General features: G+C 38.4%; 1 protein-coding gene across 3 annotated transcripts in view; it reads right to left on the bottom strand.

The window, feature by feature from the left end:
• Nucleotides 1–22994, bottom strand: part of PTPN3 (protein tyrosine phosphatase non-receptor type 3) — a 178691-nt gene that overhangs the window by 115497 nt on the left and 40200 nt on the right. The window lies entirely within an intron of this gene.

Raw genomic sequence — 22994 nt, 5'->3', positions numbered from 1 at the left:
TCTATGATATCTCTAGTAAACTCATATTGCAAAGTGTTTTCAAGAGAAATTCAGCTATTTTGAACTCTGGATTCAGCAAGACCACACAGTAAGTGTCAAAGATGGACTGCAGGAGGTGGGCAGAAGAGGAAATAAGCCTGAGTTTTAATTCTAGCATTACACTGTATCTTGACTGAAATGTCCCTAAGATCCCACTAAGCCAATAACATAGTGAAGGTAATGCAAGTACTGTGAGAAGCTGCAAATACCTGGTACCAATAAGCCATGCAGCACAGTAAGCCACCCACTATTAATACAATTCTGCTGCCTGGTACGTACACCCATGCAGCTGGATTGGGGACAACACTTCTGTAAGGGACCACCCAGTCTCTCAATGGATGGCAGAGAGGGACTTGATAACAGACTCAGTGCTCTCAAAATACTGCATAGGTGTAACAGAAAAGGCTTTACTCTCTTCAGACTGTTAATTATACATTAATATTGCTTAAGTTACAGAAAGCAGAGCTGCACTTACAGTGACAGTTGCAACACTAAGGTGAATTTTCCTTAAAAAAGGAATATTTATGTCAAATGTTTGTTCTCTCTCTATATATACACACATATTCATTCTGAGACAAGTTTGAGAGATAAAGACTCCAACTTTTCCGAGATCCTTCTTCTGCTTCCCCCTCCCCTTTTCAAAAGGTTTGCATTACCTGTATCCTACAGATTTTTGCCTGTAAAGTCTTAAAGTGTGCACAACTTCAGGCATACCAACAGTTCTTGCTGTTAAGACTGAAGAGGACACAGACTGGCTTGCAATAAAGTGGGACAGGCTGCTATTATAGGATAATAGAGATTATTTGGCCAAAATAGACATATTCTTTACATAGTCATCGTCTTTACCTGTGGAGAAAAAAAGAACTACCCCAGCAACATGTTCAACAGCAAGACTGGTTATCTGAAAACTTAATCTTGAAATCAGATAACCTAAAGGTAATTAAATTCTAGAAGAGTTTACTGGTAGGAAAACAATACTGACCATCGATTTCTGTACTCAGGTTCTGAACATCCTTTAATCCAACTTCTGAAGAAAATACTTTGTTCACATTTACAAAGGATCAAACCAGATTGTATGAATGACCCTTCAAACTTCAAGAGTGTGAATCCGGTCATGCCAACTTCACTGATGCTACTTCACATACATAGAATTAGAGCCGTGCAGCTAAGTCATGGCAGGATCCAATGTGTCATCTTACACAACGTGCAGAATTACTGTTAGACCTCAGATACTGGATTAGCACTACTACAGAGATACCATCTACTGCATGCAGAATAAGAGAAGAAAAACAAATGGGAGGAAAAAGTAACTGAAGTAATAGCAGAGACCTGCTCCCTACACTGTTCAAGTACTACAAAATACAGATGAGAACGAGACATGCTTGTAATGCTTTCATTTTTTTGTTAGTTTTTGTTGTTTGTGTAAGAGATCTTTATGATGTTTATTTTTTAAAAATCACTTATAAGGCCTTAAACCAGTGTGTTCAGGGCAATAACAGCTCATTGCTCCATTTCCTGCACCGTGCCAATCCAAGAATTCAGGAACTCTACAGCTTCCTCTATCGCCTGCCTCAGCTTTAAACAGCACCGCGGCACAAAAGAAAACCAGCTCACTGAAAAATGCAAGAGCTATCACTAGTTTATGTCCTAAATAATGTCTTTTGGGAGCTACAAACAACACTGTATGAACTCAAATTAGAGACTGCAGACAGAAAGGCAAAGTTCACCTTCCCCAGCTTAATGGTGTCTTATGTTTACAACATTGACGAGTGGAAGAACATGAAAAGCTGACTATTGCAGTGCCCAACTACCATCATTTCTCATACTTCGGGACAGACTGAAGTATATGAAGGTAATTTTTTTAAAAGCTAACTGCCATGTTGTAAAATCAAATATATGAAGTTGTGTCCACATGTACACAATGTGGGTAGCCAAATAATGCCATTAGTTTATATACAATAAATTGTTTATGTCCTTAAATTTTCAAAATCAACTAAGCAAGCATGCACCACTGAATTTTACAAAGACAAACTACTAAAATATTCTGAAACCTCAAGTATCAAGTTAGTTACTATAACAAAATTTAAATATAAAAGACCTCATATCCTATTAGCAGGCAATAAACCGTATTTCATGACTGATAAGAACCATCACGTCAATTATACTGCCAAGTAAAGTTGTGATAATTAAGCAGGATTTTAATCATTTCCATTACAGATTCAGGAAGAGAGATGTAGAAAATCAAAAAACCAAAGGCGCTCTCTAAGGATTAAAACAGATATATGCAAAACATACTTTTAAAGGGGAAATTCTATTGTATTACTACACCCATAGGATTATACTAGTCATGCAGTCTAGAAGCTACCTGTGCTACTTCTAATTTTAAAAGCACTGAAATAACCCTTAAAGTAAAACAGGGATTATCCACACAAGTGTTACACTATCCACTAGGCTTGAAGGTCAATACTAATCTCCATCCCCTATAGTGTAAAAGAAAAAAAAAATAAATCACTTTTTGAGAACTTACAGTGACAAAACTTTGCTGAGAATGTCAGTAAAACATCAAGTTCCTGTATCATGTAAGACATACTGTTTTCTGATAGAAGACAATAGTTCAGAGTTCCTATCTATGAGTTAAAAGACTACTGATCTACAATGAAACAATGTTTCATTTGCTAAGTTCTGCAGCACAATGACCTATATATAAAAAAAAAAAAAATCATGGCTTGCACGTAATACCCTTTATGAGTTGACTCCTACAGGTGTGTTAAAAAAAAACCCCAGCTTTCCAAAACAAGCCTTTCCTCTCATCTCAACTGCATGTCCAAAGTAATTTTTTCTAATATATGAAATAAAAGATGTCAAATAAAAGACCTCTTCCTACAGTTTTTGCCTCCAATTAACATGTTACATTTTTCATGTGAAAGCTACAAATAACACACAACACAGTTACGAAATATTCTTTTCAACAGGACTGATGGTTTTGTGCATCACGTTTCATCCTCTTTGTTTAGCGTAAAAGAAATTTAAGCTGTTTTTTAAAGAGCAGGAAAGCAGCAGTCTGTAGACAGAAAAGTGGAGTAGTGGATTCAACATAAGGCTGTGACTCTAAATGTTCACATTTGTTCTATCACTAACGGCATTTTGTGCACAGGTCACTTGTCTCCTCTCCAAACTGAACATGGATCGTGACTAAGTAATTGCCAAAGCATACTTGTTTTTTAAAAACTTGAAAGAGCAAGCAGCATGTTGTAGGTAACTAGACTGTGAATGAACAACTTAAAGAGCTTGTTGTTACAGTGCTATCAATTTCCATAGCACGAGTGGAAAGAGTTTTTGCAAAAGAACTGAAGAGAGTTTAAATGTGCTCAGATAGATGCTGCCAACAGCGGTGGCTGCCATGCACTGCAAAGATGGGAGAACAGGACTCTTGATCTCATAGTAGACAAACTCAAATTCAAGTTTTGTACCATTACCCAGTACTTCCTACTGATGGTCTTTACTCAATCTGCTTTTTAACACAACATAGGTCTGTGTTCAATTCAAACTTGGGAAAAAAAAAAAAAAAAGACTTCATCACTGGTAGCAACAAAACCCAGTCCATATTTTTTGTAAGAAAACATTAGTTTTGGAGAAACATCCACATCTCAGAAGAAAGCCTGTCTTGTAAATTTTTTTAATGAACAAAAAGCACTCCTTACAATTACTGTGAATTATCTTCCTGCACCCAGACTTTTCTTTCAGACCTTAAAGCTTCAAACTTCATGGAACTGTTGTTTGCTGTATGTTCATGCTTCATGTATTTTATAATCCATGCTCTGCCACAAGCTTTTAAAATATATAAATATATTCCCTCCAGCATGACAGAGGACATGCTATAAAGCTCTGCTATAAAGCTTATGGCCACAAAAGCTCCCCAAAAGGATCTAGAACAAAGCACTGGAAATCATGCAGTTAACCACAGAATACTATTGAAAAAGATAAGGAATAACCTAACCACAGCAATTCTTCCTTAAAAAAAAAAAAAAAAAAAAAAAAAAAAAAAAAGAGAGACACAACAGCCATCAGAAAATTAAAAGTTGTTATGTTATGGAGGGAACTTAAAACTGACATGCTAACTTTGAGCCATAAGGACAGAAATAAAATTTTCTTTTAGACCCTATGATTGTATTCAATTTCTCCTCCAGGACTGTTCAAAAGAACACAAGTTCAGAAAATCCTAAAGTGTCAGAAAACTAGTTTATTTGAAGGAACTACACAAAGTCGTATCTCTCAAACTACAGGAAAGAGCTTGAAAACATGTTGCAAAAGTCTTGCAACTCAGAGCCAGAACCAAAACAACATGATGAAATTAAAACACCTCCTGATACTCTGATCATAACTGTTACATATTCAGATTAGCAAAACTGAAGGTGTTTGTGTATGAAGTTTATTTGCCCTGTGAGGAGACTGGGGGAGAAGAACTTCTCCAGAAAGTTTACAAACAGTATGTTTTGTAAGTCTTCAAGAAGAAAAAGCAAATGGACACTGTGAGAAGCCAGCCTACAAACATCCGCACTTTGTAAACATCTGTCATGGAAGAACAGTTTTCTGCTATTCCTTCCTCTCTAGCTTCATCTCATCTTCCTCCCCATTTATGACTAGCTGACAAATTTATATTTTAAGCTTACCAGAGCACACCTTTTTTTCTTTTTAGACTGTTGCAGAGATTTCAAAACATCTAGGATCACATCAATTTATCTTCTATATCACCAGATCAAACTATTTACCAGGACTTGCAGCGGAACTAACTGCATACGGCTTTTGCACAAGTCCTATTCCTGCACGAAGAAAACAGGCAAACAAAACAAGCAAAAAAAGAGTAACTGCCACCCAAAACAGCTAGCCATTTTTCCAATCCCCGCACATGCTAGGGTGTCCTCATTTTAAAAGAGGAAAGTAATTCCTACACACAGTGAAGGAAAAAATAGAGTAAACATATGACAGGACACATCCTAGCTTGCAAACAATCTGTGCTGTTTTTCCATCAGCATTTAAACAGTGTATGCTTTAGACCAGCGAAATCTAAACATTTATATCTTTACATCCCTGTTAGGCATTTTTTTTCATCACCCTACAAGATTAACACGCACCTAGCGACCACAGCGTACCAGACCACAAGGAAACCACTCCAAAAAACATTCATCTAAAGTACATGCTCCTGTGTCTGCCTTCCACCACAAAAGCAGCGGCAGCTACCTTTTAATCAGTTCCTTCCTTTCAAACCTATTAATGCACTTAAGCTCCCAAAGAGTCAAAAAGCAGCCACTCAGTCAGCATGCAACGCAGCTTCAGTGCCAAGCTTAGCCGCTGGCAAAGCCACGACCTTGGCAGCAGCGACCACCTCCCTGGAGCAGGGCAGGAACAGCACCCTTCTGTCATCACGGGGTGAGTGAGATTATTCGACCGACTATTAGGCAATCATCTGCTAAACCTTCTGCCAAGAAGCTACCAAAGCGATACACTTATTTTTCTCAGTTGTGCGAGCTTTTCATTTATGGTGCTGACACAGAGGTTAAGTTTTGCCTATTCCAGCGGCTACAAATGATGCGAATGGGCGCAGGCACTGTTCTGACAGCTGGTGTCCAACTCCAAAGCAAGGGGAACATACTGGGAAGGTGGAAACCCGAGGCCAGCGAAGGAGATACCCATCAGGGAAGGTGGCCTGCACTCACAGCGAGCAGGAGCTGTGCAAGCCATGACTGGAGTTTGGGGGAATAAAATGGAGCAGGGTAGAGTGGGATTTTGGAAAGGTGACTTGGTAAAGAGCTGCTTGTTCTTGCTTTGGGTTTTGTTTTAGGCTTTTGGTGGTTTGTTGGGTTTGTTGTTTTTTCTTCAACTCTCCTACTGACATACAGGGCCTTCACAAGTAATTCAAGCCCACTTAGGTGTCTTCTGTTCTTTTTTAACACAACTACCCAACAAATGAGTGTTTATAACAAAGCTTCCTGTTGCTATCTGAAGTAATGCAAGTCTCTTGAACCTTGTATTTACAAGCTGGTTAAAGCTCTCATGCACAGCCAGGCTCACATAATTTACAGAATTAAACAATTTCCTTGTTTGAGAATGCATCTCTATTGCCCACTATATATCAATTGCTGCTATTTTTCAGAGTTTTAAACTTGGAGACAAGTTTGGTTTTTAAGTTTCAAATCACTTAATATACGAGACAATGCCAGGCATTTTTTAAACACAGCCTCACCAAATTTTGCCAAGTAAATCTGACATTCCCCAATCCTTCCTATTTCAGCTTTTGTATTCCTGGCTGGCAGGTAGAATATTTATCTACTTCCCTCAAAGCAATCTTAGCATGCTGTGGCAACCGATTACAGAGGAATGCAGGCACTGGGCCAGTGCTGCTGGTTTATACTGAAACAGGAGCAAAAAAAGGGAGAGCTTTGCTTACAGTGCCGAGATCCGGTATCTCTCTCCCAGTTCCCCCACCATTAGGCACTTTTGCATGGCAGTGATAACAAGTAATGCTTCCCAATAGGCAAATTCCTCAAAACTTGATGTGGAATGGTTGGGAGAGGCGAAGAGGGAGTTGACTGCAGCACCTTATCAGGTTAGAGCTATAATCACAGTACAGCTGGACTGAGAAATGGGATAGAAGTCCACAACCACTAATACTTTCTTTCCTTAGCGTTTCTTTCACAACCCTGCAATACAACAGAAGTATATTTTAAAGGAAAGGCATCAAAACAAGGACTTCTTCAAAACACAATATTGTGTTGCTGGTTTTACTTAAGACTAGTCAAGTGACCAAAAGCAAGCGATATGGCAAACCAATGACAAAACAGCACATTTCCCTGGCAAGAACTGATTGTCATGAGAGCTTTAAAGGAGAAATTAATTTGAAATCGATTCTTCAAACAATGTTGTCAAGCTTATTTTACCTCAGTAACTGAATAAAGTTGATTAACAACTTGATTTTAAAAGCTATTAGCTAAACCTTTATATAGATTTCTAATATTTAAGCTTATGCTCTAATCAGTAACAGAAGTAATGACCCCTATTCCAGACTGTCTACCCTAAATTACACCTCTATTAAAAAACGCTCAGCTTAGTTTATTTAATCTTAATTGCTTTCCTAGTGCAGAATGTACCTTGTCATGACCAGGTAAGTGGTCCGCTTGCCCAGAAGAGCTTTCTGAACATGACATCAATATTTACACACGCTGAATGCACTCAACCCCTACCTGATCTTTGGAAACAAAGTACAAATTCTGGCCTATGCCACATACGCCTTCCTACTATTAATAAAACCTAGGATTTCACCTAAGCAAGTTTGTCCCTTACAAAAAATAGGGTGGGGATTCAACTTGCACATGTAGTGGGAATTAACTGCCAAATCTAGCCAAAACTTCGCTGAAACTGATAAGCAAGGTATCTGACATTCAACCAGGGTAAATACACGCAGTAGCGTGCAGTCCCCCTTTTGAAGCAATATGACAAGAACAGGAATCCTCTCAAAGTAAAGACAATTTGCAAGACCAGACAGAATTAAGTGGGAGGAGAGTTTTGTTGGGGGCTGAATGCAATGACAGGCTTGCTGCCTACCCTGAGCCAGCAAACACAAAGCGGCCGAAGAGAAGCACAGCAGCGTGCTTGGAAGGCAAGTTTAAGAGAACTTCATAGCAGAGCTCTGGCTGGGAAGCAGTTCAAAACCTTGAGGGGAAAACAAAAAAAAAAAATCAGAAAGGGAACACCTGCTGGTTTGATTCTTATTGCAGTCATGAAGAAAGGGATCCTCTTTCCATAAATTTCAAAGGCATTATATCAGATAACGTTCAAATGAAAAAATAAATGAGAACTGATACGGCCAGTTGAATCAATGATTAGTGCAGGCTCTGAAGAGTATGGGGGTTTCAAGTAGAATAAGCAGAAGACCAGACATGAAACTGGATGAATAAAAACATAACGGGATGGGTTGGAACACAGCAAACAGTAACAAGAGTATGAGAGCAACACAGTGAAGGAAGAAAAATTTAGGTAAGATAATGGAATGGGGTTATCCGGCGTCTTTAAAACAATGAATAGAGTTGATTCCTAAGGAACTAGATCAGAGCTAGGCAAAAAAAATGGATGGGTGATGTTCTTACTTGTATAAATTTCTACTAGCACCAATAAAAAACAAAAAAGAGGGGGATTTGACCATCAATTACTGTGAAATACAAGATGGAGGTTTAGGGTGGATTTTTTTTTGTTTTTTAAATGCCTGTTGAAGTTTCAGCATCTTTTGTGGGTTTCCCTTCATAAATACTAGATAGTATGATTTTATGTGGAGCCTGAAACATTTCCTTGACAGCACTGCTTTTTAGTTCTAGTCAATCTCAAACTGTTACCTGCACAGTTGGGTAAGGAGACAGATGCATCTCATTCAACTGTTTGGCATTCTCTTACTGATGAATTTGTCATCATCTTCTCCAGCATTACTCAAATACATGGTGTACAGACAGCTGACTATCAGTGACCACATACGCATGTTGCTTCTGTGCCAGACATGCACTACTACACTTAGATACAGATCTTAACTTGTTTTCCAAACAGATAAAGGTTTGACCTGCTGAGGTACAAAACATTTTGCCAGCATTCACTTTTAATGTTTCCCGAGCAACTCCTCAGCTCCACCCTATTACCATCCCCAGAAAGAGAAAGAAATGAAAACCTCAGAAGAACAAAGATGACAACTCTATCCAGCATCATTATTACAATCATCGTCACAGACCATACTAACTACTGTCTTCGATGCCAAGCTTCCAACCATATTTCAGCATACAGCACTTTATAAAACTATCTTCTTCCTACCTCCAAGAATTTTATGCTCATTGACCAATATTAAACTATTAAGGAAAAAACTGTCAATATTATCAAAGATGTGCAAAATTAAACTAGTACACTGTAGTGTACTAAGCTTGTAAGAAAGAAACATGTAGCTACACGTGGACTATGTGCTTTCTTACTTGAATAGGTTGAATCAGAGGAAACATACTGTAATTTGCTCCATAAGAAAAACAATGTTAATATAACTGTTTTCATTAATTAATCAAACATTTGGAAGGCAAAGAGAGCAGGATATCAAAACAGTTGAAGTAAAGTTTAAGTCCTTATAAATTCAGGAAAAGGTGCTACAGCCTCATGAATCCAGCTGCTAGCAAGTTTATTCCAGTTTCCTCTTTGTCAGCTTTACTGTTAACAAGTCTAAGAAATTCACTATCAAAATACAAATGCAGTAAAGAAAGGATTAAAAATGTTTATGAGCAAAGGAGTCACATAGCTTTTGGAATAATGCTCAAAGCCAAAATAAAGGAAATAAAAGGAAGATAAAAATTAATTGTGGTTTATTACAGCCAACTAAGACCTCATTTGAAATATTACTTAAGAGGAAAACAAAACAAAACAAAAAAATGAACAAAACCCCCTGCCTCTCTCTTTTCTGGGTAAAACACACCTTTTTCAAAAATTCAAAATGTGAGTTTTGGATGGCCACTTTCCTCTGGTTTCCAGCCATGCAAACCTCCAAAACTGGACCACAAACTAGGCTCTAAACCCGAGTTTGGAAGCGAGCCCCGGCGAGCAGCTCCAGGGCCCCGAACCCCAGCACATCCCTGCCCACGCTGCAGCCGCAGTCCGACACCATCAAACCGCGCTGTGCTGCCGCCGCTAAAACCGAAGGCGGAGGTTCAAGCAACTCATTAACCACACGGCCGTGATTCCTCGCCAGGGCACGAGAAGCAGGTTCACAAACAACGCCGAGAGACGGTGTTTCCAGAGCACCTGCGAGGTGTGCTAACGCAGGAGGTTCGAGGCCTCCTCACTGATAACAAACTTCAGGGGAATCCTGTGCCCTGCCTGGAGAAAATGGACTCATTGCTGGTAGCGGGCATTTAAAGCCACCAACGTCTTTATGTATTACACTTGAGGATCTTTTCTCCCTTTTTTCCCCTGCCCTGCCAAGGGAAGCTGTCACCTACATCATTATATCTGTGATTGTGCAAACAATAGTTAATTATACACCTAGCTGTCAGTACAGAAAGGTGACAACACACCAATGCCTGAAGCGGTGCTGTCTGTTTGAACACGGCCCGTGATGGCTGCAATTACGCTAAGGAGCCAGGAAAGAGTAAGAAACATCTACATCGAACATCTCTTCTCACAGGCAAGCACCACGGAAATGCCTTGCTCTCCACTTCAAGAACAGGTCCTAAAGTGGTTAGGTGCCAGGGAAAAAAGAAAAGGTATGGTTGATCTAAATGCAAAGAAGAATAAAGATATCAAACAATAAAAGGAAAAAAAAAAAAAAACCAGCAACAACACAGCAGGTAAAAAAATAGAAAGATTTTACTTAAGAGAAACGCTGACCTTGTAACTGTTTTTTCCCCTGATTAAATGCTTTTACTAGCTAAGACAACTGCCATGGTTTCCCCTTAATAAGAAAAAAATAAAAATAAAAAAAAGAGCCTGAGAGCAACAGTAAGATTCAGAGGTGAGGGAGAAGGAGTCATTATGAAACAGGCTCATAAAGTATACCCATATATATGTACACAGCTTTGATTGCAAATTTAAGCATTTGAAACAGTAACCTAAAGTTGCTAAATAAACTCCACCCAAATCACAACTAAGACAAGTAGTCCCTACACTTAATTTTATATGCCAGTCACAGGTTAAGACACAAGGTTTTGAATATTTAAGTAGATTTTCCCATAATGTAGCTTACAGGTTTTTGTTATCTCCAGTAAGAGATACTTCAGTCCCATTCTGAAAGTCAGGTCTAAATTTTTAGATTTTCTGCTGCATTGTACACATTTCATGTATTATATACGCAAGACATCACCATGCTAACACAGATCTTAGGATTATTTCCTGAGCCAGCACACAGCAGAATTTCCTTGGCAAAATTTGAAAGGCTAGTCAGCATGCTGTTACAGGGGATGTCAAAAGAGTACGTCGACTTTTGAATGATTTCTACAATGAACTGCTGGGATGAAAACAAAAAGACTTGCTGCAGGAAGCCCAACCACTACAGTTGGCCATTTTGGGGGGGGGGGGGGGAAATCATAAAACAGGATTTGTCCATCTCAAAGTGTCTTGAAAGTATCTATCTATATATCTCTCTCTCTACATATCATAAATTTCTCTTAACTTTCTCAATTTGATCTGCAACAAATATATATATACACACACAGAGCACCACAAAATCCTCTTCATTCAGGCATTCATTATTTACATGTAACCAATAATAAAAAACCCCAAGGTATTCCATACTACTGGTCAAATGCTTTCTGATTATATTTGAAACTAGGTTTTTAAACACTACTTTAGCAGTGTGCTGTACATCAAGCAAAATCCTATAGGAGGCAACCTGACTGAGAGCTCTTTCCTCATATTAGACTCGGCTCTCATATAAATAAAATTAAGTGAGTAACAGTATTAGAGGTATTTCTCTAATACGGAGCAACAGTGTCAACTCCCTTAATAAGGGTATCATTGTGTAGTGGTAAAGTTTTGCACTGGTGGACTAATTTAGTTCCCAAATTTATTTTCAGTGGAAAAAATCCCTACCTATTATTTTAACAAGATTAATGTTATTTTCATAATATTAAGCTATCACAAGTATTTTAGAAAAACATGGCTATATATGACCTAGATCACAGAATCATAGAAAAATCTAGATTGGAAGGGATCTCTGGAGGTCATTTGGTCTAACTGTTCTTGAAAGCAAGCCTTTAAATTCGGTTTTCCAAGGTCTTATCAGGTCAAATCTTGAATATTTCCAGCATGGAAGACTCCACCACTTCTCTAGGCAACCTATTCCAGGGTTTAATAGTTCTCAAGTTAAAGATATTTTTTTCTTACATGCAGTCATTTAATTAAAAAACAAAGTAACCCAAAAAAAACCCCCAAACAAAAACCAAACACCTCCAAATACTAGGAGAAATAAACAGGCAGTTTAGTACGCTAAGAATTTCACCCTTAAATTTCAGCACACAAACCTCATATATCATATTGTCCAACAACATAGTTTAAGTACGAAGTGAAGACTGAAATCTCCGTATTGCAAGAATTAGTCAACACTGGAAACCTGTCATGTATTAACATTAGGAACGCAGCAGGTACCAACAAGCGCTAAAAGTGAGTATCTTCAGAATATTTATTTCAAGTAACCACAGTTTACAATACATGTAACTGCTTAAATTATTTAGATAGTACTGAATAATTAGATAATATATTAGTGACCTCTTTTGGCGGCTACCTCTGGCACCGTTCACTGAGTCCTATTGAGAAGCACAGGCATGCCAGGATGCCTCTGGTCACATATGTACTACTCCTCCCATTTCTTAACAACCCTAGGCTGCCACCTCTCCAGACCTGAGCTCTTCCTCTGTTCTGCCCCCAGATGCCAAGCCTTCGAGTCCCACCCGTGCTTCTGTACTGCCGGTCCCCTCTCTCGTCTTGTGCAGTCATTAGTTAGAGGACATAGAATGAGGCAACGTAGGTAGTGGTTGAACCCAAGTCAAGCACCTGCTCACTCATTACCCTGTGGGCAAACCAAGACATACACCTGCTGAGCCTCACGCTGAAGCCCTATCCCTAGAACAGGCACTAAACTTTTCCTATAGTTTATAGCTTAATGCCTTTAAGACATTTTCTTTTTTTTTTTAAATAAAATGTGTTGAAAATGTCCAAGAGAGTTGGACATTACTGGAGTAGGGATGGAAACCCAGCATGCTCTTTAGACAACAAAACAGACTCAGGAGTTAAACGTTCATTTGATCTAACGTTGTTTTGGGTCACCTGGCAGCACATCAAAGTTAAAAGTAAGGAAGAAACGGAAACTTCCACCTTGCTTACTCATCACACATCAACTGCCAAAAGGGATCTCAATGGATGGAAAGGAAGGAGACTAACAAAGCCAGGCTTGTCATGCTGCCTGACCTTATCTGCTGGCGAGAGGCACGTTCGGCCATCGCCTTGAAGCTGCCATCTAATCAATCCAGTAAAACAGGCTTTTTTTATTACCTATGTTAAATGTTCAACTTTGCCTTACAACGTACAGCAAACGGTTGTAAAGCCAGTTTTCCTCCTCACTGCCAGAAAGAAAAGCAAACGAGCTTCAATGAACGATGCGAGCCATCTCTGAGCAAGAAAGGCCATTACACAAGTCTGGGTACGTGCACCGGGCAGCTGAGGACCATCGGCACGCACAGGACTGACCCCGTGCTGCGATCGTCCACGCAACCGAGGTGGCACTTAGGGGAACACTTCCTTCAGAGCCTCCGTAGCATTTGGCCTGCAATCTACTTTTGTAGAGAAAGTTATAAGGATAAGCACGTTATCTTGGGCTTAGTACGTAGCAGAGGGGATGAAACCAAGTTTGGAGTTTAACTTCACGTGTTCTGTTTATAAATGTTTGGTGGATGGGAAGCGGGGGGAAAAAGAGGGGACCAAAAAAAGCAGCTACTTTTGCCTTTGGTAAATGAAGTGATTAAAAAGCTCAGTGTTGGGCACTTGGCAGACCAAGCAACATGGAGATTTATTTTCTTCATACCAGCTTAACACAGCCTGTATTTATCTTAGGCTGCTTGCTTTGACACCCAAAACAGAAATTTTAAACCAGTGCTCTAATACTGGGAAAGATTTGGTTCCTGGGTAATTACAAAAAACCAAACACAGATAACCCCAAGTGCACAACAGGCGCTACTCCAAGGCAGTCAAACATAGCAGGCACTGGTTAACGAGTAACAGGGTTTGTAATTGATAATAGTAACAAAATCTCTTGCTCTTCAGAGTACCCGATGACACAGCTAACTTTAGACCCCAGTACACCAGATTCTAGAGACTCGCTTGTTAAGACCACAGTTGAATTAACCTCAGTAGATGCTATTGGATAAGTATGTTTTCCATCTAAACTCCTTCTAAGAAAGGGTCAGAGTCCTCCTTCACAATCTAAGGAAAATGGGTAACACATCATGAGTAAGCTTGGTTTCCTATATAAAAAGATCACAACTCCTCTGCAATCATTTTGCACCAAGAGGATTTTTTTTTTTAACATTATTTATATCGTGTTTTCAGAATCAAGAATTCAACACAAACAACAGCAAGTTATTCTGGTGGCAAATCACCTTTATTACCAGGTCTATTCTGAATATATCCAGCTTCGTGTTCCACTGAGTCATGCTGTTTGATTACCACAAAACCTTTCATGGCTCACAAGCCAGATGTATCTGTTTAGAAACCCAGTGTAGCTAGGTGTCACTTTTACTATAAAGCCAAACGTGCCACTATCTCAGTATCTGAAGCCAATATACTCAATATAAATTAACATGTAATGAACACGGTTTACCAATTTACCAGAAATTTTAAACAAGCCTAACTGTGGTTTTCACATTGATAAGGAGAAATAACTAATTTCATATTATAGAACAAAGTGTATTACTTCCCTCACATCAAAATGCAATTATTTCACAATTAACAAAAGAAAAAAAAAATCCCCCCAATGAAAGAGGCAGAAATGTGTTTCAGCAGCCAGGCCACAGTGAGAACCTGGAGCAGGGCTTCCAGCAGTTTTGCTCTATACCCAGATACCAAAACAAGTAATCCTAGGAAAGGGGCAATAAACAACTCCTTAGAACACTCAGTGTACACATGGCTAGAAAAGAAAAAACAAACTCCCTCCCATTTTTACTTAAGCAGTTAGAAATTAAGTGTGTAAATCCACCTTCATGTTATATTATATATTAATAAGGAATTAGATCTCTAAGGAAATGGGGGGGGAAAAGTATTCAAAGCACCACACTTATGCTTGACTGTTTCCCAAATGTCAAGCTTGTGTCGAAAGGGTAATTTCACCACACACAGCCAGCCTTTGCTATTAAGCTCATAGACAGTTTCACTACAGCAAAGGTCCTATGCTGAATGCAACTGCATATTTATTAATTACCCAGTCTGGGGTGGCAGCGGTGGTGAATTATTTTACAATAATGTTCCAGAAAAGCACATGCTTTTTATTAATAAAAGTGTTACCATTATGCTTGCAGACAGGTGTTTTTTTTCACATTTTGAAGAAACGTGATGTTGCAAGCCCATGCATTCATCTACAAAAAAGTATGATGCTCGCTGTTAACTCCAGGGAGACAGTACCTGATAAACACAGTGCACTGGCCAGAAGCAGAAAGCTGTCAGCCAGTTAAGCGCTTCTTAGCCGAACAGTAACAAACACACTCGCATGCTCCATCAGTGAGCATCCATTTGGCCAAAGGTACCAAATACCAGGACAAAATGAATGAAAAGTTAAAATATTTATCTGAAAAATAATACAGTCATAACTGCTCAGAAAAGGCGTAAGATAAAAGAATACATAACCTTTCCCATTATTAAACACTGAATCACTTCCTAGTTACCAAAAAAACACTGTGTTCCCTTTAATCCTGGAGCCTTATCAGCTCCCAGGTGCCAAACCACCAGCTTCCTTCAGATAGGTATCTTTTTCTCCAGGTGTGCATTTTCAATATGAATAGGAAACATACCTAACCAAAGCTGGAGAATAAACTTCAAATCCACTGAATTTAATGAACGGAAAGCTACAATTAAGACAGCTGCTTTACTATGAGAGTATTGCTGGGGAGTTCTGAAATCTGTCAGTGATTTTTGGTGTCTTGCCACATCAGTAGTGTGCCCTGGCTGGCGCGGTCCCACAGACTTTCCCTCAGCTTATGAAATTTTCTGGCAGCTACTTCAAAGAACAACTGTGTTGCTCAAGTCAAACAAATGTGAAGGCAAGAAGAATCAGTTGCTAGAAGTTTTTTGGGTTTTAATAAAAAAACATCCACCATGGATGCAAATATAAAAAACCCCACACTTGTGTGCAGTTTTATTAAAAAGCTACTGTTAATTTAATATACATGAAGTACAGTATCACAAGTATTTTCACAGATGAAGAGTTGCCCAATATTTACAAATCTGAATTTTCTCACTGACACCTCAAATTGTTTATTACTTTTGGAGTAAAATGGAAAGTATTATCTCCTCCTCCCAACTGTTCCCCACAATTATAAATTGTAAAAAAAAAAAAAAAAAAAAAAATTCGTAATTATATCACTGGCTTTCAACATTGTAACAAACAGCCATCAAATGCTGCATACCTTGATGAGCAGCCTAAGCTGTGTTGTTCTACTATTGATTTTTTTAAATTATTTTATTAAATACAGGGATAATTTAAGTTTTTAACTAGGTATTCAAACTGACACATGATTAAATTCTTAGCAACTTTCAGATATCACGCAAAATAAATTTTTATTTACAGAAATATGCTTTGAAGGGAAAAAGGTTTATGATCCTTAATACAATAGGATCTTTCTGTAAAAAGAAAAAAAAATCGGAAAGACATGATCTCTTTTCAAACTCATCCTGAATAGAATAGTGTACAAGATGATTTTGAGAATTGCTTACACTCCACACAAACTCAAGTTCACCAATGAGTTTCCATCAAGAGAAAACTATTTTTACCAGGCATCTGGGAAAGCCATGTTGAAGGTGGCAATGGGCAGAACAGAGACCAAAACTGCAACCGGACTTACCAAGTTATCAGAAGGATGGTTCTAATAAATAATCGCATCGATTCATGAATGAATTGAGAGAATCAAGATTTAAAACTGAGTTAGACATATGCAAGAGTGGAAATCTTAATCAAACAACAGTAGTCTAAAGAGCAAGCTACTGGAGTTCAAGTTCCTTAAAGCCTTCTGATAATTAACAAAATCCATTGACACACTGGACCCAAAAATAAGAAGCCAGGGACATGATAAAAGGTTGAACTACACCATAACTATGAAGTTAATACACACTTTAGGCCAGGATGTTAGCCAAAAATTTTTAAACAAGTTTCCAAGGTGCTTTAATAAATCTTTACTGATATACATATATATATATATATATATTTTCACGGCTAGAAGTATGTGCAAAAACTAGAAACTGTCCCATCCTATAACAACCACTGAAAGCCAAGACAACTAGTGCTCACTAGGTTGCTCAAAGACGCCTTTCTTTCTTATAGTAAACATAGACTAACACATTCTGAAATAACAACATGAAGATAAGGCAAGCTGTACTTCAGCATGTTCTCGCTGATCTTCAACTTGACCAAAGTACAACCTGCTTTATCTACAGACTAGAGATTTTTAGTGTGTTAATTAGAACATAAGCGACACATTCAAGAAGTTACCCTCTTCTAGACAAACCACTAGCACTGAAGCAACCACAGCAATGAAAAAATCCTTGCACGCACTTAACTTCAGGTACGCATCCCAGTTTGTCAACTGTACCATTACAGCTCAGGACGTGCAGTCCTTTCCCATCTATGTAAGAATATGGAAAAAAAAACCCAGAAAAATGCAAAAATTATAAAAAGCACTTTATACCGATACAGATGAAGAAGTAGAAACCAACTGCACATACATCTGATACGTGGGATAAAAATATTAAACTTAAAAAGAAAAACCCCACACCAAAACTCAGTGAAAGAGCAGAGATCAGACCTCTGTATACTCAGGGCCAGTCCCGGGGAGATGCCCCATGTTGAACATCAGGACCCACATTCACACAACTGCAGGCAAAACACCACAAGAACAACACTACAGTACAAAAGCCCACGCAAATACAAGTCACAGCTCAGGCTCCCAGCTTTGATTCACAGAATGCGTCATTCCACAGAGCCTAACTATATCACATAACTTGCTAGGGAAATAGCCATAGTTACTCGTCACAGTTTGGTGTTGTGAACCGCTTGCTTTCCATAACACTACATACACCAGAACAGAATCTGTCTGGGGTTGGAGGGAGAGGACAGCGAGAAATCAATGAACAAGATGACAAATCATAACTACTTCGGTACTTTAAAGTGCAAACAAAACAGCACTTAACTTAGTACTGAAATACTTTACTGTTGATTTCAGTTGCTTACAATTGCTCTTTTTCCAAAGCTGTTTTTTAAAGTCTTGTTTAGGTTAAAAAAATATCTGGTTAATAGTGTAAATAATAAATTACTTAGAAAAGGAGCTTTTTGTTTCTTGATATACAAAATTGAAAAGGAAGCTTTTCTTTGTGCACTGGGTATGTTTTACTTGATATTTAAAACACGTCACTGAGGCATCCAGCCTTGGTTAGTACTACTGGCGGCTGTCAGAATGACTAGAAGTAAAGCTGCTACCAAACCATTGGAACTGCATTTGCCAGCTACAAAGGTTGAAGCACTTTATGATTTCACACCCATTTTACCATTTCTTCTCTTTCAGAAAATAAAAAATAATAATGCACATTTTAGTATTTGTCTACCTTACTATTTCAGAAATTAAACATTTTAGCTTGTTTGAAAGGTTATGTGAACTTAAAGGAAGAGTATGTAATTAGTCTCACACTACATTACAATAGAAGAGCCAAATAGAGTCAGAATCAGCCAGTACATCCAGTTTTCTTCTTCTTGCAGAAAACTTAAAAATATATTGATTTTGGTTTCACCTCAAATGATGAAAAACCTCTTGAATTCCTTGTAAAATTTCACTGCCCACTGTGATAACACACATGTACACGTTTGAATTGTGGGCTGGCTTTTGCTCCCATTTTTCATGAATTTCTATGGGCAACATCACTAAATCTTAGTGGGAAAGTTCTAAAAAGAAAAACAACTGGTAAGTTACTGCCTTAACACTGCACAGCATTGATTAGGAATAATTACCTAACCAATTCCAGAGGGTGCAGGCCACTAGGTTGATTTGGAAGATAAAAGCTGGTCACTGATAAAGATGATAGAAAGTAGATGGCCGTGATAAGAGTTACTCCATTTTCTCTTGAAACATGCTGAATTGGTCAATACAAGCAAGCATGCGACATACTACTTTGTCTGTATTTCTGCTCTGTGATGCAAGGAAAAGTATCTGTTTCACTTTTGGCAAAGCAACACCTTTCAAAAAGCCCCAAATTCCTTCTGCTAGGAAAGGGATTGTGATCACTTAGCTTCAAGAGCTCCTCTAAAGTCCAGATTCTGAAAAACAGTTTCCTCAGCAGGGCTTTTAGTTGTACTTCAAAGCTTAGGACACTCTGTCTCTCCCCAACATATGTTGCCGTAAGTGCTTGTATGAAACACGAACTGGCCAAGAGAGGGAACCGATGAACTAACAGCCAACATGGCGGATTAATGTATGGCTGTACCCTGTGCAAGCTTCACTGTTTCTTGTGATTTCCGTTTTGTCTGTAAAATTGCATTACTTTTCTACTGTTCTTTAATCTTCATATTGAAGAGAGATTTTTCAGAAGTTTAACAGGGGGAACCTAGTCGCAGAAATCAGATTAGCCCAATCCTAATGATCTTCATTTCAAACAGAGGCAATTAGGATAATGCATTGGCTTCAGACTAAAGGGCCTACAGCCTGCTGAGATTCACTGCATCCCTCATGCAGTGATATGCTCTCCTGTTAAATGAAAGGTGAGGATTCTCGACAGAAGAACTGCATTTAATAAAAGGAGAGGTGCTGTTATTGGACAAAGACAGCAAGGCCATGTGAGGAGAGGAGAAGGCCCTCGAACTGTGGAAGTGTGCCAGCCAAAGCCAGAGGAACTCTCAGAATGGTGAAAACCTTCCTGCCTGTATCCTTTCCAGATTTTTTTTCTGGAAATTGATTTAATAATACCTCATGTCTTATTGAGAAGTGCCAGATGGAGAACCTGTATTCCAAATGTATGCCCAGAGCCCTGATTTTGCTTAGACTTCTCCAACATGCAAGCCAAGAGCACATGGGATTCCCCAGGTGAACGACAGTACAACAGTGCACCAAGCACCTACAAGGTTTTTAAGATTGTCTTGAATCTTCCTGGCCCAGCAGATGGGAACCCTTTGTTGCCATTACTCATGTGCAATGTTTAGAAATCTACAACATAAGATCTAGCAGATAGGCATGACCAGACATCAGCATCATGGTGATTTCAGCACAGCTCAAGTAACTGAATTATGTAAGGAAGCATCAGTATTTTCCTCAGGGAGAAGGGTCTTCAGGATTTTGAATGCAGTTTTGCAACAGGAGGAAAAATTAAGACCAAAAAAAGCTTTATTAAGCAAGCTGTTGAAGAATGTTTTCTATATTATCTGATTTCTTAGCACTTCATGAAGTATTTTCTGTGCAGGGATATGAAAAGAAGAAAGAAAAGGAACACAAAGTCCTACACAGGACACGTGACTTAAGTTTCATATTACAATGCTAATAATAGAAAAAAGAACTCAGTAAGGTTCAGTACATGCTGATATCTTGGGTAATGGTATCTTAGGGTATGGGGAGATTAGAATAAATTATCTCAAGGTAAGTCAGGATGGAATTTGCAGCACATCTGTTACTCCAACTGCCTCTGCGCCTGCTCTTTCCCCCTCAGTAAACACCCCAACAGAGTAACTTACCTCCCATTAATTCACACTTGTCATGAGGTAAGACCGTACACACCTTCTGATTTTTAGGCCTTGATAACCAGAAAACACTATAGCTTATGAAAAGCATCCAACTCCAAAAGAAAACTGCGGGCAGAGTGTTTCTGGCTGATACCGACACTTCCATGTAGCCCAGACTAAGTTGCCTAAACCCTGCCTTTCCTGGGGGCTTAAGACACAACCCCAGTTCAGAATTACCTGTTGATTGATTTAGGTAGCTTCCGACTCAAGTGAGAGCCGTCCTGTGTTCTACCCCAAAGTGTGTGATGCTCCTGTCAGGGGCTGAAACGTCAGAGCTATGGATTCTCACCACAAGCCAGACACTTCCAAGCTGGTGTTCATCAACGTTGTGCCAAATCCCCCTTGTGGGCTGACCTCGCACGCTTAACACCATAGAACGAAATATACATTGCACTGCTACACATCGGTAGCCAGAAGATAAGAGAAACCACTACTACAAACTAACACCAACTAATACAAGGAGGAATTAAAATAAATGGTTTTTTGCTTAGTATACTCAAAGCTGTAGTTCTGGGAAAACAAGTGAAAAATGTTGTTCTCTTGCTTTTCCACTTTAGCGCAAACTTTTCAGCAGATGATCATGCACTGTTGTCTCTGACAGCAACCAGTTCTCAACTTCATGGTTATAAAGTTTATGGAATTGTTTCTTATTCAAAAAATCACACCACAAGGTTCCTATAAAACTTACAATGCACGTTTACCATATTTAAAATAGTAAGGTTTGCAAAAATGGTCCTCATCACCACTTAGCTTCAGTTTACTTTTAACTGCTCAATTTGTAATGAGCAAATAGCCCATAGTATACATAGTATAGATGCCAGCATGACAAATATTATTTGTGGACACACAGAGTGACAAAATAGAAGAACTGTTCACTGTACCTGGATTTAGTCCACCTTGGAGAATTTAACATTAATGGCTTCCGTACGCACCGCTGTTAGTGTTGTTCCTATGTAAGGTTACTCTTTTAGTGTCTATATAAAGCTATTATTTACCCATCCGTACAAAAAGTAGGTCACAGCTTAGAAATGTATGGACAACTCTACTATAATATTGACTATTAAAAAAACACCCAGGATCTTTAGAAATTAGTTGTTATTTTAGACCACTGGAGTGGATGAAAACAAGATTTATTGTGTGACAAGTCATGAACACGTGCAAGAAGGTGATGCTGCTACCACACTAGCTTTTTCACTATCACCTTCTGCATTAAGCACATTAAACCAATAACACAAATTAATACATTAAGAAGTTATAGAGCTTTCTGGATATGCTATTAAATTACAAAGTTCACTTAACTATAGTCTTGTTACAGCCTTACTTTGTACTAAAAGTATTTTTAAAAGTATTGTACAGTACATGTCACTGTGATATTACCCAAAATTTCTGTCCTAAAATCATGAACTAACTGTCCCAGTCTTAGAACATGCAAAAAAGGTGATAATGGACACATAAGAAACGCTTATTAAATCAGAGAGAGATGACAAGTTTTAAGAATTTTTCCAGGAATCTACCGCCAGCACTACTAGAGTGTTTAATGAAACAAAATCAATCTTATCAACGCAAGTTGGTTCTTCAAATGAAATGTTACATGTACTTAGAAATACGTGGAATATTACATTTTTTCTTATGAACTAAAAAACAAAGATGTATTGGACATTTGTCACCAACCCATCGAGACATTTTTACCACAAGGCAGTGCCAGAGAATGTCAGCATCGTAAAAATTTAGTATTTGTATTTCATTGGCAAGTTTTTCCAGATTTGGCAATTAAACAGACCTTTATTCCCCACATTCCTGTTTGTTAACCATTTCCTTTATGAACAAAACTGCCCAGGTAACAGGGACAATTTGTTACTTCTACAGATTACTTTCAAATATATTAAAAAAAAAAGGGAAAGTATAACTCTCCTCCAAAGCTAAGTAAGTATTCTACACATGAAAATTCACTTCTTCGAAATATTTTTTCTACGCAATACTGTGCAAAATTAGTATTTCAGTAATACATATATTTCTACCAAAAAGACAGTTGGGATGATCAAAGTAGCAGTACCTGTATTTTACATTATCAAAGCACTAATTTATTCTGATTTCTGTTACACAGGTATTAGAGCAGTAGCAATTTGTATGACAAGCTCTACAGCCATGAGGGAAACAACCATCCTAGCAGGGAAAACAAAAAAAACCCAAACAAACCACCCACCCTACCTTCAACAGAGAGGAAAGCAAGGAGCAACAGGAGAGGCTGACTAATTGCCTCGGATAAATCTCAGTAAAGAGAGGAATGAGAAATGCTGTAAGATGAATGGGAATTTAATATCAAAAGAAATATAATATTTTACTGCTGTTGCATCTGTTTCAGAACACCGATAAGGTAACTTGTTTTCACACTTCATGTATATATTAAATACACGTTAGATATAGTATG

Source organism: Grus americana, chromosome 2, assembly GCF_028858705.1.
Source record: "Grus americana isolate bGruAme1 chromosome 2, bGruAme1.mat, whole genome shotgun sequence".
NCBI classification, from domain to species: Eukaryota; Metazoa; Chordata; class Aves; order Gruiformes; family Gruidae; genus Grus; species Grus americana.
The sequence above is the reverse complement of the archived record's forward strand: the minus strand, read 5'-3'. Positions and strand labels throughout refer to the sequence as shown.